The sequence below is a fragment of the Ctenocephalides felis genome, unplaced genomic scaffold (genome assembly GCF_003426905.1).
Source record: "Ctenocephalides felis isolate EL2017-DRISC unplaced genomic scaffold, ASM342690v1 CF-g0.4_SCAFFOLD_02265, whole genome shotgun sequence".
In the NCBI taxonomy this organism is placed as follows: domain Eukaryota; kingdom Metazoa; phylum Arthropoda; class Insecta; order Siphonaptera; family Pulicidae; genus Ctenocephalides; species Ctenocephalides felis.
This window is the reverse complement of record NW_020538419.1, coordinates 67,501-87,527: the sequence shown is the minus strand read 5'-3', so window position 1 is coordinate 87,527 and position 20,027 is coordinate 67,501. Positions and strand designations below refer to the sequence as shown.

The following is a 20,027-nucleotide window of genomic DNA, read 5'->3' as shown; positions in this document are numbered from 1 at the left end:
TTGTACCAACTAAATCTTAAATAGTGCTCAAGGAATTTGGTTTTTGCAAAATAAATATTAATGATATCGTAGTAAAGTCTTAGATAAAATGATAGCTAGTACTATAAGCTACAAATTAGCTAAAGATAGTTCTCAGCTAACACAATTAGTTTGGAAGTTATAGCTATAAAACTAAACACAAGTCTAAGTGTTGGTACTAACAAAAAGTTTATATGTACACTAAGAAATTCTTTATAATAAGATAACTGTTAAAGATATCCTAGTACAGTATTAGACAAACTTTTTGCTTTTATTTCAAGCTACAAAATAGCTGAAGATAGTATTTAGCTACGACATTTAGTTTAACAGTTATAGCTAAAACTAAAGAAGTTAAACTTGTAGCTAGTACTTCGAGCTATAAATTATCTAAAGATAGTTTGTAGCTAGCATAATTAGTTTGGAAGTTATAGGTATAAAACTAAACACAAGTCCTAGAGCAGGTACTAATCAACATTTACATATTGCTCCAGGAAATTAAATTTTGTAAGATAATTGTTAAAGATATCTTAGTATACTATAAGACAAACTTGTAGCTAGTACTTTAGGCTATAAATTAGCTAAAGACAGTTTTCAGTTTCAACCAACATTTTAGAAAATATAGCACACAAATCGTAAGAATGCAACCACTTCATATAATTTGAGTTGAAGCATTGATAATTTTTAATTGCATTTATTAAAAAAAATAATCAAAAATTGCTATAATATTAGTGTAAATTGATAGATAATTCAATTAGCTAAACATACCTTATAGTTTGCATAATTAGTTTGGAAAATATAAAAGAAAAACTATAAAATTGTATATTTATATACTACTTGTTTAGCTAGTTTGTTTATTTATAATTACATTTTCATATTAAAAATTATTTATGAAACTTACAAAAATATTAGCTTAATTTAGTTAATTTTATTATATACAAATTACCTAAACACACATTATAGTTTGTATAAATAGTTTAGAAGTTACAAAACTAAAACTACAAAAATATATTCATCATATAATTTTATCAGCATTTCTAATAGCATTTTTATATTAAAAATTATTTATAAAATTTACAATAATGTTACCTCCAATTTTATAAAATTCAATTAGCTACGAATTAGCTAAACATACCTCATACCTTTTACAAATAGCTTAGAAGTTATTCAAAAAAAACTATGAATTTCCTGCTAAATTTTGGAAGTTCAAGTGTGAAACACGCTTTACAGCCCTAAAGCTTCCACTACACTCAATCGGCGCCATATAAAACCCTAAACAACGCTCATAAGCAAAAGCGCAAGTGTGGCTACTGCTTTAGGCTAAAGCGTGCTTCACACTGTGCAATTAAAATTTAATTCAGTAAATAAATTTTTGAAAGCGTTTTTAAACCACAATTTGTTCCAACACATCTATACTTATATACATCAAATCACAATTCTTATTTACACCAATATTCCAAAAATTATTTGCAAAAATTTGATTTTTTTTTGTCTTTTTCCAGTCATATCATGCAGAGTTACATCAAATCGAACTCTTCAATCAGTTGACACAGAAATTAATAGCTGTTTATCAGCACGATGACACGTCACGTATAAAAAAGATGACAGAATGTGACAATCAACATTATGCTAATTTGACACAAGCAGTTGTGGCCAGAGGAAGGGTCCTCAATGCTGCTATTAACTCTTTACATAACTTCGACAGGTGAGTGATAATTTGAGCAATAAATTGTAAAAGACAGGTGATAAGTATATTTTGTTGCATATCAAATAAAAGGTTATGAAATTGTCTACAAGTCTGTATAAAGGGATTTTTAAAGTTTGGAACAAAATTTTGCAAAAAACAATTTTTCAAAGTCACGTGTTAATTTATGATACTAGTTGCAATGGGTGCAGATTTTTGTTTGCACGTACATTTTGTTCTAGATATTTCAAATATTACAAAAGTGTTATATATTGTTAGAAAGCTAATGAAATTATCTACAAATCTGTATATAACGTTTAATAACTTTGCGAACAAAATTATTTAGGAAAAATCTGTAAAGTTCAAACTTTAGTATCGAGTTATTAGCCTTTGGTAGACGTTATAGGGTATATTTTTCTACGTTTGCGTTCATATTGCTAAAATTTGTTTCACAACATATAGTTATTATATATCGTTAAAAAAGTAATAAAATATTATCTATAAATGTGTATATAATAATTTAGTACGTTACAAACAAAATTTTGTTCAAAAAAATTTCAAACTTTGATGTCATTTTATGATCAAATTGGAGTGTGATTTTATATTTTTAGTTGCAATGGGTGCACTTTTACTTTCTTTGCACGTGCATTTTGTTCTAGATATTTTCAAAATAACAATAGCGTTATATATTGTTGGAAAGCTAATAAAATGGTCTATAAATCTGTATATAACGTTTCAAAACTTTGCGAACAAAATTATTCAAGAAAAATTTCTAAACTTGAATTTTAGTGTATAGTTCTTCGTAACCTATGCAATACGTACTGATAATACTAAATTTAATTTAACTAAACAATTTTTATTAATAATTTTATTCCAACAGTTACAAAACTAAAAATGCACATTTGCAGACAATTTTATAAGTTTTGTATTGATATATAATAGTGTATTAAAATTTAAACATATTTTTCTGATAAATAATGCAAACTTAAATAAAGTGTGACTAAACATCTATATTATTGATATTTGTTTGAGTAGTAAAGTTTGAGTAGTTTTGGTCAAAAGTTTTGTTCTAAAACTTTTAAAACCGTAAATACAGATTTATGCACAATTTAATATGCTTTGTAATAATGCATAATAATATATGAATGTTTAAACAAAATTTTTTGTAAATTATGCAAATTTAAAAAAAATGTCCGCAAAAATTATTAATGCTATTGCAAACTTTTGACTAATGGTACAGTTTTGTTTATAATTAAATTTTCTTACAATGTGTTTTTATAAATATTTATCATTATATATCATTAGAAAGCTAATAAAATTATCTATAAATCTGTATATAACACTTTGTGACTTTTAGAACAAATTTATTTGAAAAAATATAATCTACACAACTGGTTATCGGAGGCTGAAAGTTGTATGGAGGCAATTGAATCGGAGACTGATAGGACTCCGGTTGGAACGAACAGTAGGCAGAGGGATATGAGGATGCCCCAGCATCAGTTAAAGGTCAGTTTTATATTTAATTTATATATATATATATATATATATATATATATATATATATATATATATATATAAAGGATGAACATTAACCCTTTTTTATACTACGTACATCTGTTGGAGCGACGCTACAACGTTAATACAAGTCGTACACTTAGGTTCATACAAATGCTAAAGGGTTGGTTTGTAGTGCACCACTAGATGGAACATGTAGTAATGGCATGGGACTTGTTAATTTTTTTTTTTTTTATTTCACTTTATTTCAGCAATCAGAAATACAAAAATAATTTCTATGAGCTAAACTGTACATTTAAATAAGTATGATATTATATAAGATAATCCAGTGATATATCTTACTTAGTTTACATAAAATCGAATGGCCATAATATCCTTTTCAGTCTTCTATTGTCATGCGGTAGTAAGATGTCTGCAACTATTGGGTTTGGGTGGGTCTCTAATTTATTTCTATGGATTAAGGCACGCTCTTGTATTGTTTGCCGGACTGTTAACATTTCCAGGTCATTGTGTATTGTAAAGTTTGTCACGTACCATGGTGCGTTTATAATTGATCTTAGAATTTTATTTTGCATTCTTTCTATTATTGCAATATTCGATTTTGAAGCAGTGCCCCATAACTCTACGCCATACATCCAAATTGGTTTCATTACACATTTATACAAAAGTAATTTGTTCTCTGCAGATAATTTGGAGTTTCGGTTTATTAGCCAATATAATTCTTTCATTTTCTGTTTGATTTGATTCTTCTTATTATTAATATGATGTCTCCATGTTAATTTGTTATCTAGATGCATACCCAAGTACTTTACCACATCTGATTGTGGGACAGGTTTGTTATTTAGGTAGACTGCGGGGCATGTATTATCAGTGGCGGATTAAGCCATCTGCCGCCCTAGGCCCTATAAAATCAGCCGCCCTTTTTAATAGACAAAAATTTATCTTATTATTTAAAAAATATATTTTTATTTTAAATTACTTAATATATTTTTTATTTTTTGAAATAATAATTGTTAAATAATACAAATAAATGTTTATTAAATATTAACAATATAATATAAATATAATACTCATTTTTCTAAAACTATAATTTATAGCTATTCGTAAATATTTTTTTCTGGATTTTGTCTGAACAAAAACATCAACAATATCATTGTAATCAATTTCTTGAACAAGTTGTGCTTCGATAGTCAGTATTGCTAAAGCACTAAGTCTATCCTGGCTCTTTTCAAAGTAGAAAAAGACCTTTCTCCAGAACAATTTGTAACAGGATTACTCAAAAAGATCCGTAAAGCAATGTCTATATTTGGATAAACTTCACGAAGATTATTAGAATGCAAAAAATTATATATTCCTTGTGCGGAACGAACATCTTCCGTACTTGAAAAAGATTCTATTAGTAGGTGTTGTAAATGAATGCATTAATTTCCTAATGTATCTTCCAAATCTTCAGGATACTTAGTGACTAAGTCATCTGCCCGAATTTTTAATTCTCTAGTTTCCATTTCAAATAAATTGTCAAAAATATTAAATTTTTCATAGAGCGTATGATAAGCACTTTTACGGCCTGCCAATTGAACACTTAAAGTGTCTAAAATTCGATAATAAATATTTATTCGAAAATTTTCTTCTCTACATAAAAATACTCTTTCATACTCTTATGACTCGTCTGCCTGAAATTTTCGGGTTCTTTTACGATGATTGTCATGATAATAGTTTTTTACCCCAGAAAGTGCTTTTTCTTTTTCCTCGTATTCGGAAAATTGTTTAGCTCTCATGTCCTGTAAAAATAATGCCAAAGAACTATACATTTGTGAAACAGATGATAAATTAGATTTATTTTAGAGTTCCACTTTATCAAACCGCTGAACCTGCCTTCTTATAAATTCAATTAATGCTTCAATACGTCAATATAAGTGAAGTAAAATATGCATAAAAAACTTCTTTCATTTCTGAGATCTCCCAAATTCTTACATATTTTTAATGAATATCCATTTTTGCAAATTGTTAATATCAAGAGCGATAGAATTGAGTAAAAATCAAAGCAAAACCTTAATAAGTCAATAAATGATCTTCTAGAGATTAACAGCAAATTCGCCGGCTATCAAGAAATTCTAGCGTTAATATTAACGTTAAAACAATATGTGATTGTGTCATGTCACATTTCCTCAAGTAAAAACTTGTTGCCAAATTCAATACCTAGAAATTTTAAATATCTGTACCGTATGGTTCAACAGTAAGTCTGATTGCTTTACGATTGCAGCTCGTTATTGCGCAGTTTAACATGAAAAATCTATGACTAAGAGGTCTGGTCAAAATACAACATGAAAATTTTCATTTTCGATTTTTTTGCAATTACTATAATTTAGCCTCAGGTAAGTCACTGAGCTCATTACATCGAAATTGACGTCGATTGACGCAAACTCGAAAAGCTCAAAAATATTTAAAAAATCTATTTTTTTCAAGGTTATTCTTAAAAAAAATACTAACAAGTAATCAAAATACTTACAACAGATGAACCTAATTTTTGCTGAACAAATTTTTTTGAACTTGTCACAGTTGTCATAAATATTAGAAATTTTTGGAATTTTATTCAGTAAACACTCTTGTTTTAAAGATTCTTCTGTTCTCCTTTTACGATATTCTGCACCACTTAGTTTTTTTCGGTACCCACTCATTGTAATTGTAAATAAAATGATTAAATTCAGACAAACCGAACAACTTAGTTAAAAAAGAGTCTAACTCAAAATAATATCTAATTTAAATCTTTAATGGTACTGAACACAATAATAAAATTATAAGACTTTTTACTTAAACGACTATCGTAAGACTGAAATAATTGCTGCGTTTTGTTTATAGTTCGATCTTAGATTTATACATTTGTCATTATTTGATTTCAGCCACTTAACCCCGTGCTCTCCAACCTGTGGTTCACGCACCCTTAGCGGGTGCGTGCGTGCGGTTTTTCCAAGAGTGACGTACTGTTTCGTAAATAATATTTTCGAAAATAAAACATTTTTTTTTCAAATTCTAACCATTTTTGCGATGAGCACCCCAATCTAATAAAAAAATGCGCCCTATTTTATTTTTCTTTAACTGATATTATCAGACTACAAATTAATATGCAATATTATGTAAAAATATACATAAAAATTCATGACTCTTTCAATTTTTATGTATATTTTTACATAATATTGCATATTAATTTGTAGTTTGATAATATCAGTTAAATGTTTGAATATTTATGAAATGAAATTGTTAGAAAAATAAAAGAGGGCGCAATTTTTCTTTATTAGATTGGGGTGCGCATCGCAAAAATGGTTTGAAACCACTGACTTGAACACGAACAAACACAGTTAGCGGGCGAACCCGAGCACTGCTCGCTAAAGTTATTGTTTTTAGGCGATAAAGATCGACTACAATGGTTCTTTATTGGGATATGTTTAGCTTAGATATGATAAGAGCAGATGAATTATCAATCGTTGCGGTAATAAATTAAATTTGAACGACATTTGAGATCACGAATAAACACTTAAAAAGTCTTTCTGGATAGCCATCAAGAGACATGTTATTTTTATACGATGTCTGTGTTATTTTTATTAATCAATGATTACACTCGAGCATTACGACTTATATTCTATTCTATATAACACTATCTGTAAATTTATAAAAAAAATCTGGATTAATCCCTAAAATAAATTATCGAGACATCTTATCGGGTTTAAATTTTTTTTGACATTCTGAAAAATTTGCCGCCCCCCAAATTCTGCCGCCCTAGGCCCGGGCCTCACGGGCCTATGGGGTAATCCAGCACTGTGTATTATGACGTAAAGTAAACGTTACATGCACACATTTATCTTCATTAAAATTTATTTTCCATTTTTCCAACCATTTTTGTAGTATATTTAAATATCTTTGAGTTTGTTCAGATGCTTTAGAGGCGTTTTGATTCCTGATGAGTATTGAAGTGTCGTCGGCAAAAGTGGCTAATGTTGAATTTTCTAAAATCGGTCTCTAGTAAAAAGAATATATAGAAGGGGGCAAGAATACTTCCTTGAGGTACTCCGGATTGAATCTTAAAAAAATTGTGAAATTTCAGTATTCACTCTCGTTTGAAAAGTTCGGTTTTCTAAATACGACTTTAATATTGGATAGAAAATTTCTGGTAAGTATTGCTTAATCTTGAAAAGTAAACCACGATGCCATACTTTGTCAAAGGCTTGTTTTATATCTAGAAAGATTCCGCTGCAATACTCTTTATTTTCAAATGTTTCATTGATAATTTGAACTAACCTATGAACCTGCTGAATGGTGCTGAGTGCCTGTTTCGAAATCCAAATTGATGTGTTGGAATCCAATGTTCAGATGGTACTGCAGTATTTATTCGGTTAAGTATAATCTTTTCTAAGAGTTTGGAAAGTATTGGCAATAAACTAATTGGTCTGTAAGAGGACACAATGCACAAGTCTTTCCCTGGTTTTGGTATCATTATAATTTGTGCTGCTTTGAAGCAGCGCGGCCAGTATCCTATTCTGATGATGGCGTTGAATATGAATGTTAGAAGCAAAGTTGTTTTACCTGGTAATTCTTTCATAATTCTACCAGTAATTAAGTCATATCCTGCTGACTTTTTAGGGTTGAGTATTTGGATTTGATGATGAACTTCTTTTGGTTTGATGTGTTTTATTGGTTGCAAAGGTCCTATTTGTCCTAATGTATTTTCAATGTCTTGATTAGGAGTATTATCAAATGGCTGGAATACGCATTCAAGATATTTTGCAAAAAGTTGGGCTTTCTCTGCATCGCTTTTGGCCCATGGATCATCTATACTCTTTCTAATTGGCGACGCAGGTATTTTAGGTTTCTTTGAGTTTCTAATAGGCTTCCATATTGATTGATCTGTTCTTGATAGTTGTTTTATATATGTTTCAAATTCCTGATCATCTGATTTTGTTTAATTTATATTTAAGCTCTCTGCATAATTTGTTATATTTGTTTTTATCTTCAGGTCTATGATAACGCTGCCATATTGCTCTAGCATGTATTTTACTTTGTATTAGGACTTTGACTTCAAGCGATACCTCAGACTTTACATTTATTTGTGGTATATCTGGAGTAGCTTTTTGTGCTGATGTTTGGATATTCTTTATTAATGTTTCTGCTGCTGCCTCGATTTCGGCTTCATCCCTGAGTGCAACTTTAAGGTTTGTTTTTTCAATTAGGTCAACTCGAAATTTATCCCAATTTGTATACTTGTTATGTAGTTGAATATGTTTACTTTTGGGAATAGTTGAGACTCAAACAGTTAACACAAAAGGGGAGTGATCCGATGATAAGTCGTAGTATGATTTGATATCTGTAAATTTGTCATTAATTTGATTGTATATGAAAAAGTCTAAAAGATCTGGTATTTTATGGGGATCACTTGGCCAATATGTAGGAGATCCGGATGATAAAATGCCAAAGTTGTTGCTGTCTATTGCTTTCAAAAGTTCTTTACCTTATGCTTAGTAAGTCTTGAGCCCCATCTAGTATGCTTGCAATTATAATCACCACCGACTATAAATCTCTTACCCAATATCTTAAAGAACTCTTCAAATTCATTCTGTTTTATAATATATCAAATCAAAATATATATTACAAATTTTATAAGAACAATAATCAATCACTAATTCAATTTTTACAAAGATAACACTGTATATTATCTTGATCTGATATTTTGTCAAAATATTCATCAACAGATTTGGAATAAGCTAGGGCGGGGCACAAAGGTCCAATTTGAGCTTAAGCAATTATATTGCAAAAACCAAACGAATTATATTGCAACAAATAACATTATATGTTCTAATTATACCATTTGCACTAATTCAATACAAATCATAGTACGAATTATAGTGCAAATGGTACGTCCTGCAGAGCTCTCTAAACTGTGAAAATTATTATTATACAGGTTTTTTTTAGTGCATTTTGTTAGATAGTGATTTTTTGTTTGTAATTTTGTACTAAGACTCATTGTTTTTAGTATTTGTTGTCATTGTAAACATAGTAAAGATGTACATACTCAAATTCTACGATTGTAGTACAAACGGTGCGACCTGCAGAGCTCCCTAAACATGACACTATTATACCTATTGTATATGAAGGGTTTTAGTATTTTCTTAGAAAAATATTTTTTTCTTGGGATTTTGTTAGAAGTCTCATCGATTTTAGTATTTGTTGTCAAAGTAGACATTTTAAAGAATGCCATACTTAAATTACAGCACTGCAGTACAAACGGTGCGTCCTGTAGAGCTCCCTAACACTGTCATATTTATTAAACATATTTTGTTAGTCTAACAAAATATGTTAGAAAATTATTTTTTTGCTTTTAATTTTGTTAAAAGACTCATCGCTTTTAGTATTTGTCGCCATATTAGACACATTGAAAAATATCTTGTACCAATTACAAGTTCGTAATGCAAACGGTACGTCCTGAGCAACTCGTTAAAAGTGATTCTTAAAAATCGTTAAAAATTATTATACTGGTGTACTTTATTGATAAAGTTTTATTATATCGATATTTTGTTTGAACGGTTATCGATTTTAGTATTTGTTATCATAGTAGACATACTGAAGTTAAATATATCCTAATTACGGATTAGCTGGACAAACAATGTACACTGAGGACCTTTTCCAAACAAGAACATACACCTTATTTAATGTACAATTCTAGCATTATTGCAAGACAGTTTTTTGATCAATTATAAATAAATAAAAAAATTCTTAGAAGGTGTATTGATTTTAGTATTTGTTATCATAGTAGACACACTATAGTATATTATGAAACATTTTCAGGTCTTAACTATAAATAGTTAAATTTAGTATAAATTGATTTGATTTGTTACGTGTACTCTGTTCACAAAGTAATTAATGTTTTAATTTCTTTCAAGAAAACTCATTAATTTTAGTATTTGTGATCATAGTATATGCATTGACAATTAACTTACTCAAATTACAATATTCTAGTACAAATATTGTAATTATAATATATTATTGAAAGTTGCAAACAATTATAGTAAATTGTGTAAGAAACGACGGAATAACATTGTTTTCGAAAATTATTTTTATTTATTACATTTTGTTACGGTACATATCATTTTTAGTATTTTTTATCATAGTATATGCATTGGAGAGTAACTTACTCAAATTACTGCATTCTACTATAAATAGTGTAATTTTAAAAATTAATCAAACCACTAATTATTTCCTATACGTATATAATGTATTTGTGTAGTTTGTTCAAGGATTTATTAATATTTTAAATTTTTTCAAGAAGACTCAGCAATTTGAATATCTGTGATCATAGTATATGCATTGAAGATCTACATATTCAAATTACAGTATTCTAGTACAAACAGTGCAATTTTAAAAATTTATCAAAAACCGTTTCAACATCTCAAAAAAATCATCTAAAAAATATCTACAGTTACAAAATAAATTAAAAACGACAGAAACTTGCCAATAGGTACAAACATTTTTATCTGGTATCATAGTATAGGCATTGGAGAGTAACATACTCAAATTCCAGCATTCTAGTATAATTAGCAACATTTTGAAAAATCATCAAATTTAACATGTCTTATAGAAGTGCACAATGTAATTTGTGTAGTTTATTCAAGAAATTGTTAATATTTCAAAATTTTCCAAAAACATTTATCAATTTTAGTATTTGCTATCATAGCATATGCATTGGAGAGTAACATACTTAAATTCCAGCATTCTAGCTATGCTGGGTTGAAACACTCTCCACCGTATTAAGGGATGGGGCTAATGAATTTATCGGATACCGAAGGGCCGAAGGGCACGAATGGCCAAACGCCAAAGGTGGACGACTAATATATGGGCAATGGACACATCTATCATTAGACAAACATGTGCATGTAGGAAAGTTTGTGTTTGGTTGCGATTTTGGGGTATACCGAGTTGCTTTAGAGCATTGGGGTAAAAGACAATTTTATAGATTGTTTAATTGTGCATAAGTTTGTCATACACATCATTCATACTAAACGAATGGTTTAGAAGTTACATGAGTTGCAACAAAAAAAGTGCACGGGGTATACTAGATTCCAAAGCAAGATATCATCGTGCGCTGTATGTGTGAAGTCTTAGAAAACTTGAAGTTTGTATGGAAACTAGTGTAGAAACGAATGGTTTAATACTTACGCAACATATTCCAAACAAATGCACTTTTAACGTGCTGACTGCAATTTTCACACAAATTTAATTTTTAAAAATATTTGAAAGCAAACTAAAACCGGAAAAAGGACTCTACTGACGAACAAACCGTACCTGTACTTGTTAAAAATACTATCACACTGTTATCAACAAAAGGACTCTACTGACGAGCAAATTAAACTCGTGACAAATCATACACAAAAAATCGAGTGTTGGTTTTGATTTAGATTTTAAAGTATACCGAGTTGCTGTAGGTCATTGTGGTGTTAGACAAAATTGTTTATTGTTTAATTACGAACAAATTTGTCTTGCACATCATTCATACTAATCAAATGGTTTTGGAGTTATGACTCAAAAAGTAAATAAATGCACTTTTATAACGCTTCAATCAAAAGTTTGTTTTTAATTGCGTTTTAGAGTATACTGAGTTGCTCTAGGGCTTTATAATGTTAGACAATATTATAGATAATTTAATTCTGAATAAATTTCTCATACACATCATTCATACTAATCGAATGCTTCAAAAGTTACAGAATTTATAATGAAACAATGCACGTTTGTAAACTGCATTTACAATAGAAACTAGGCAAGAATAAGCTTGGTATAAAATAATTTCACTTTGGTAAATTTCTATGGCGTTTTTAGAGTATACATAGTTGCTGTAGGTATCTATAATGTTAGAGAATATTATAGGCAATTTAATTCTGAACATATTTCTCATACACATCATTCATACAAATCGAATGGTTTAGAAGTTACACAGGATTTAGTAAACAAATGCACAATTTATAAGCAATATAATAAAACAGTGCACGATTTGCACTACACGATTTGCACTACACATTTTATGTCAGATTTCCTAGCACTTTAAGGGTACACCAAGTTGCTGTAGGACCTTACAATGTTGGACAATATTATGCAGTATTTAATTTTGCACAAATTTGCCATAAATACTATTTATACCAAACAAATAGTTTAGTAGTTACGAGTGATCAAAAGAGTAAACATCATTTTTCAACATTCCTTATTATTATATATTGTTGCATTAATGTCGTTTAAGTTTGTCACTTCGTATTGCAATTTACGAGTATACCGAGTTGCTGTAGGGACGTATGATGTTAGACGATATTGTTTAGTATTTAATTTAGTATAAATATCCCAAAAATACTTTTTATATACAACTAAAAATGCAAAAGTTATAAACGATTTAATAAATATATGTACAAAATAAATTTACTGTGTATGTGGCAACTTCACTTTTTCGAACTTTTTCTACACGAACTTTGAAAAATCATTATTTCCAAACTGTTTATTGTAGAGGGTTGTTTTTTGGGTATGTTATACCTTAAACCTTTTTTTAAATGTAAAAAATACTGAATATTAAAATATTTAAATAGAATAATTAATATACATTATTTACGTAAGCAATAACATTTTGTTCCTCTATGTTTTTAATGTAAAATTGAAACGTGACTTTGACTAATTTTTTGCTGAAAAGTATTATTGTAAAAAGTTGTAATTTATGTAAAGATACTTAAGCTACTGTTTTAAATGTTAAAATTATTTACCACTATACATCTTGTATAAAGATGAAAATATTAAATATTTTTTTCTGCAACTACATTGCAAACTCGTTATAAAAGAATATAAGCTATGGTTCAATATAAATGAAAAAAAATATTATGCCCAAAATATTTTTTGTTTGGGGTTGTAATTTGTTATTGTTATAACGATTTATTGTTATAAAGTTATTGTGATGTTATACCTAAAATATTATTGTAAATTAAAAAAAATATTAAACTTGATTTTATCGAATTTGTAATATGTTTCATCCAATTTTGATTGGATTTGTATGTAATGTACTTTGCATTAGCTTCTACAATGTATTTGGGTACTTTCTTCAAATTATTATTAATATTGTAACATTTTCCAAGAATACTCATCAATTTTAGTAATTGCCTTCATAGTATATGCATTGGAGAGTAACTTACTCAAATTACAGCACTCTAGTACAAAAAGTATAATTTTAAAAATTCATCAGACTTTAAAAATGTTTTATTCAAGTGCTTAAAGTAAATTGGGTATTTAGTTAAAAAAATTGTTATTATTTCAAAAGTTTCCAAGAAAAGTCATCTATTTTAATATTTATAATCATAGTATATGCATTGACAAGTAACATACTCAAATTACAACATTATAGTACAAAAAGTGTAATTTTAAAAAATAATCAAACTATAAACTATTTTATTCACATATATTTTGAAGAATGAAATACTTGGGGTACTTTGTTCATAAAATTGTAAATATTCCAAAATTTTCCAAGAACACTCATTAAATTTAGTATTTGCCATCATAGTATATGCATTGAAGAGTAACATACTCAAATTACAATATTCTCGTACCAGAAGTGTAATTTTAAAAATTAATCAAACTACAATATGTTTTCTTTACGTATAATATATTTTGGATTCTTTGTTCCAAAAATTGTTAATATTTCAAAATTTTCAAAGAAAATTCATCAATTTTAGTATTTGTCATCATAGTATATGCATTGGAGAGTAACATACTCAAATTACAGCATTCTAGCTCTTACAGTATAATTTTAAAAAAATGCTAAATTTAAATTAAAACACATAATAAATCACACTTAATAAATGACTTGACGCTAAATATTTTTTTGATGAAAAATTATTTAACAATTTTAAAAATAGATATCTAAACTAATAGTTTAAATATTAAAAATCTAAGTACAATGACATTTGTAATTAAATCAGTTCAACAATTCAATTTGTTGAATTTACTTCAAACTAGATTTATTAACATTTTTGTGAAAATTTTGACACCGAACACTATTTTAAAATCATACCAAATATTTTGAGAAATCATATTATACATCGTAATTACACCTTTTGTTGTTTATTATAATATTTATTAACAATTTCATATATTAAAAACAATTTGAATTTGAATTTGAATTCAGTTTTGACAGTTGAACAAACATGGCCGCTGTGTGCCGTGAAGTTACTTCATGTCTCTTTACCCTTCGTTAGATTGAAAACGTCGGGGCGAATTCATAAGAATTCATCGTTATAACTCACTTTTATTCTCGCTCGGAGAGTATTGAGTTGATTGCATTTGTATATTTGATTTTCCGCATAAGAGTCTTTGCGTCAACGACACATGCCCGCGGATATGCTGTACAGTATGGTTGAACACTTATAAATAAGGTCCAGAACCCGGCCGTAAACCGACATCCGAACATATACGGCGTATATAATTCCAGACACGGTCTACGACATTATTTAAAGTAACGCCGCTATATAGTTGACAGACTAAAAGTATCGAATATAATGGTGATATATTTAACCATTCATATACCATTTTATTCATAATTTTATTCTGCATCTTTCGTACGAACAAAGTTTTTTCGTATCTTTTACGGTTTTCATGTTATAGAGCAGTATGTGTAGATGTTGACATGTCAAAATGCAAAGTGCGGCTAGGTTGGAGCAAAACTCCTCACGATTCGATATTTCTGTAAAGAAAACATATAAAGTATTATACATCGTTAGAAAGGTCTCAAAATTCTTAGTTTTTTTCCCATATATCGCAACCTCGAATTCCCAACGGTGTGGCCTACAGGCGAGTTGCTGTCGTAAAATTTCAGGAAAATCGGAAAATCTCGAGAAAATTATATGAACACACTTAACCATTCATATACCATTTTATTCATAATTTTATTCTGCATCTTTCGTACGAACAAAGTTTTTTCGTATCTTTTACGGTTTTTATGTTATAGAGCAGTATGTGTAGATGTTAACATGTCAAAATGCAAAGTGCGGCTAGGTTGGAGCAAAACTCCTCACGATTCGATATTTCTGTAAAGAAAACATATAAAGTATTATACATCGTTAGAAAGGTCTCAAAATTCTTAGTTTTTTTCCCATATATCGCAACTTCGAATTCCCAACGGTGTGGCCTACAGGCGAGTTGCTGTCGTAAAATTTCAGGAAAATCGAAAATCTCGAGAAAATTATATGAACACACTTAACCATTCATATACCATTTTATTCATAATTTTATTCTGCATCTTTCGTACGAACAAAGTTTTTTCGTATCTTTTACGGTTTTTATGTTATAGAGCAGTATGTGTAGATGTTAACATGTCAAAATGCAAAGTGCGGCTGGGTTGGAGCAAAAGTCCTCACGATTCGATATTTCTGTAAAGAAAACATATAAAGTATTATACATCGTTAGAAAGGTCTCAAAATTCTTAGTTTTTTTCCATATATCACAACCTCGAATTCCCAACGGTGTGGCCTACAGGCGAGTTGCTGTCGTAAAATTTCAGGAAAATCGGAAAATCTCGAGAAAATTATATGAACACACTTAACCATTCTTATACCATTTTATTCATAATTTTATTCTGCATCTTTCGTACGAACAAAGTTTTTTCGTATCTTTTACGGTTTTCATGTTATAAAGCAGTATGTGTAGATGTTAACATGTCAAAATGCAAAGTGCGGCTAGGTTGGAGCAAAACTCCTCACGATTCGATATTTCTGTAAAGAAAACATATAAAGTATTATACATCGTTAGAAAGGTCTCAAAATTCTTAGTTTTTTTCCCATATATCGCAACTTCGAATTTCCAACGGTGTGGCCTACAGGCGAGTTGCTGTCGTAAAATTTCAGGAAAATCGGAAAATCTCGAGAAAATTATATGAACACACTTAACCATTCATATACCATTTTATTCATAATTTTATTCTGCATCTTTCGTACGAACAAAGTTTTTTCGTATCTTTTACGGTTTTTATGTTATAGAGCAGTATGTGTAGATGTTAACATGTCAAAATGCAAAGTGCGGCTAGGTTGGAGCAACAGTCCTCACGATTCGATATTTCTGTAAAGAAAACATATAAAGTATTATACATCGTTAGAAAGGTCTCAAAATTCTTAGTTTTTTTCCCATATATCGCAACTTCGAATTCCGAACGGTGTGGCCTACAGGCGAGTTGCTGTCGTAAAATTTCAGGAAAATCGGAAAATCTCGAGAAAATTATATGAACACACTTAACCATTCATATACCATTTTATTCATAATTTTATTCTGCATCTTTCGTACGAACAAAGTTTTTTCGTATCTTTTACGGTTTTCATGTTATAGAGCAGTATGTGTAGATGTTAACATGTCAAAATGCAAAGTGCGGCTAGGTTGGAGCAAAACTCCTCACGATTCGATATTTCTGTAAAGAAAACATATAAAGTATTATACATCGTTAGAAAGGTCTCAAAATTCTTAGTTTTTTTCCCATATATCGCAACTCGAATTCCCAACGGTGTGGCCTACAGGCGAGTTGCTGTCGTAAAATTTCAGGAAAATCGGAAAATCTCGAGAAAATTATATGAACACACTTAACCATTCATATACCATTTTATTCATAATTTTATTCTGCATCTTTCGTACGAACAAAGTTTTTTCGTATCTTTTACGGTTTTTATGTTATAGAGCAGTATGTGTAGATGTTAACATGTCAAAATGCAAAGTGCGGCTAGGTTGGAGCAACAGTCCTCACGATTCGATATTTCTGTAAAGAAACATATAAAGTATTATACATCGTTAGAAAGGTCTCAAAATTCTTAGTTTTTTTCCCATATATCGCAACCTCGAATTCCCAACGGTGTGGCCTACAGGCGAGTTGCTGTCGTAAAATTTCAGGAAAATCGGAAAATCTCGAGAAAATTATATGAACACACTTAACCATTCATATACCATTTTATTCATAATTTTATTCTGCATCTTTCGTACGAACAAAGTTTTTTCGTATCTTTTACGGTTTTTATGTTATAGAGCAGTATGTGTAGATGTTAACATGTCAAAATGCAAAGTGCGGCTAGGTTGGAGCAACAGTCCTCACGATTCGATATTTCTGTAAAGAAAACATATAAAGTATTATACATCGTTAGAAAGGTCTCAAAATTCTTAGTTTTTTTCCCATATATCGCAACTTCGAATTCCCAACGGTGTGGCCTACAGGCGAGTTGCGTCGTAAAATTTCAGGAAAATCGGAAAATCTCGAGAAAATTATATGAACACACTTAACCATTCATATACCATTTTATTCATAATTTTATTCTGCATCTTTCGTACGAACAAAGTTTTTTCGTATCTTTTACGGTTTTCATGTTATAGAGCAGTATGTGTAGATGTTAACATGTCAAAATGCAAAGTGCGGCTAGGTTGGAGCAAAACTCCTCACGATTCGATATTTCTGTAAAGAAAACATATAAAGTATTATACATCGTTAGAAAGGTCTCAAAATTCTTAGTTTTTTTCCCATATATCGCAACTTCGAATTCCCAACGGTGTGGCCTACAGGCGAGTTGCTGTCGTAAAATTTCAGGAAAATCGGAAAATCTCGAGAAAATTATATGAACACACTTAACCATTCATATACCATTTTATTCATAATTTTATTCTGCATCTTTCGTACGAACAAAGTTTTTTCGTATCTTTTACGGTTTTTATGTTATAGAGCAATATGTGTAGATGTTAACATGTCAAAATGCAAAGTGCGGCTAGGTTGGAGCAACAGTCCTCACGATTCGATATTTCTGTAAAGAAAACATATAAAGTATTATACATCGTTAGAAAGGTCTCAAAATTCTTAGTTTTTTCCCATATATCGCAACTTCGAATTCCAACGGTGTGGCCTACAGGCGAGTTGCTGTCGTAAAATTTCAGGAAAATCGGAAAATCTCGAGAAAATTATATGAACACACTTAACCATTCATATACCATTTTATTCATAATTTTATTCTGCATCTTTCGTACGAACAAAGTTTTTTCGTATCTTTTACGGTTTTCATGTTATAGAGCAGTATGTGTAGATGTTAACATGTCAAAATGCAAAGTGCGGCTAGGTTGGAGCAAAACTCCTCACGATTCGATATTTCTGTAAAGAAAACATATAAAGTATTATACATCGTTAGAAAGGTCTCAAAATTCTTAGTTTTTTTCCCATATATCGCAACTTCGAATTCCCAACGGTGTGGCCTACAGGCGAGTTGCCGTCGTAAAATTTCAGGAAAATCGGAAAATCTCGAGAAAATTATATGAACACACTTAACCATTCATATACCATTTTATTCATAATTTTATTCTGCATCTTTCGTACGAACAAAGTTTTTTCGTATCTTTTACCGTTTAAGAGAAAATCGAGAAAAACTGGTTTGAACATTTATTGTAAAATTAGAAAATTTAAACAAATAATTATAAAAAATAATATAACTATATATAAATTCGTTGTATATTCATTGAGATCTATAAAAATCAATAAATACATATTTTTATACAAAAGTTTAAAAAAAAACCAAAAACACCTAAAAACTCAATAATTAACTATAATTCATATTGTCCATATATATAAAACTGTTTGAACATCTAACAAAATTTTCGAAAAAAAATTTTCTATCATAAGGGTTCGCAGTTCGAAATTTTCCCAGACTTTTGTCTTGACGATTCACACCGTAAGCGCGAGCAGGCCCTCGCCGCAGGTCAAATGCACGTCGCTTGGGACTCAGTCGAATACTTACGCTGTGGCCGCGCGCCTTATATAGGGGGATAGGTCGTGTCGAGTGCGATGCGAGCAAGCTTAGGCTAAAGTACGCTGTGTTGTTCAGGCGGGTTCGAATATTATTCCCCGGTGTATTTTATACATTATATTCGATACTTTTAGTCTATCAACTATATAGCGGCGTTACTTTAAATAATGTCGTAGACCGTGTCTGGAATTATATACGCCGTATATGTTCGGATGTCGGTTTACGGCCGGGTTCTGGACCTTATTTATAAGTGTTTAACCATACTGTACAGCATATCCGCGGGCATGTGTCGTTGACGCAAAGACTCTTATGCGGAAAATCAAATATACAAATGCATCAACTCAATACTCTCCGAGCGAGAATAAAAGTGAGTTATAACGATGAATTCTTATGAATTCGCCCCGACGTTTTCAATCTAACGAAGGGTAAAGAGACTGTTTGAAATTAACTGGGTCTGCGGACCGCAAATTTCATGTACGGACCGCCGTTTCGACGGTTGTTAAAGGTCTAGCCTCTGTGTAAGCGCAGAATATATAAAATATCTAGTCGCGATGTAAACTGTTCGTTATGTTCAGGGAATATCGTACGGCTCAGATATATATATGTAAGAAAATTCGTTGTTTAGAAATATTCATCGAACTTTTCTATACAAAGTGTGGTCTCTCGGGTGACGCCGAGGGACATTTACGCACTATGCTATTATATATATAGCACCCTGGTTGATCCTGCCAGTAGTATATGCTTGTCTCAAAGATTAAGCCATGCATGTCTCAGTGCAAGCCACATTAAGGTGAAACCGCGAATGGCTCATTACATCAGTTATGGTTCCTTAGATCGTACCCACATTACTTGGATAACTGTGGTAATTCTAGAGCTAATACATGCAAATAGAGTTCCGACCAGAGATGGAAGGAATGCTTTTATTAGATCAAAACCAATCGGTGGCGGGCTTGCCTTGCTCACCGTTTGACTTGGTGACTCTGAATAACTTT

The 20,027-nt window shown here is 30.2% G+C and overlaps 1 non-coding gene across 1 annotated transcript in view; it reads left to right on the top strand.

Annotated features, from left to right (window-relative positions):
* The first annotated feature begins 19,747 nt into the window (after positions 1–19,747).
* The window catches only part of LOC113380627, a 1,927-nt gene continuing 1,647 nt past the window's right edge, over positions 19,748–20,027 (top strand). The window contains exon 1 of the ribosomal RNA XR_003367460.1: positions 19,748–20,027. This exon is cut by the window's right edge and continues 1,647 nt beyond it. This is a non-coding gene — a ribosomal RNA (small subunit ribosomal RNA).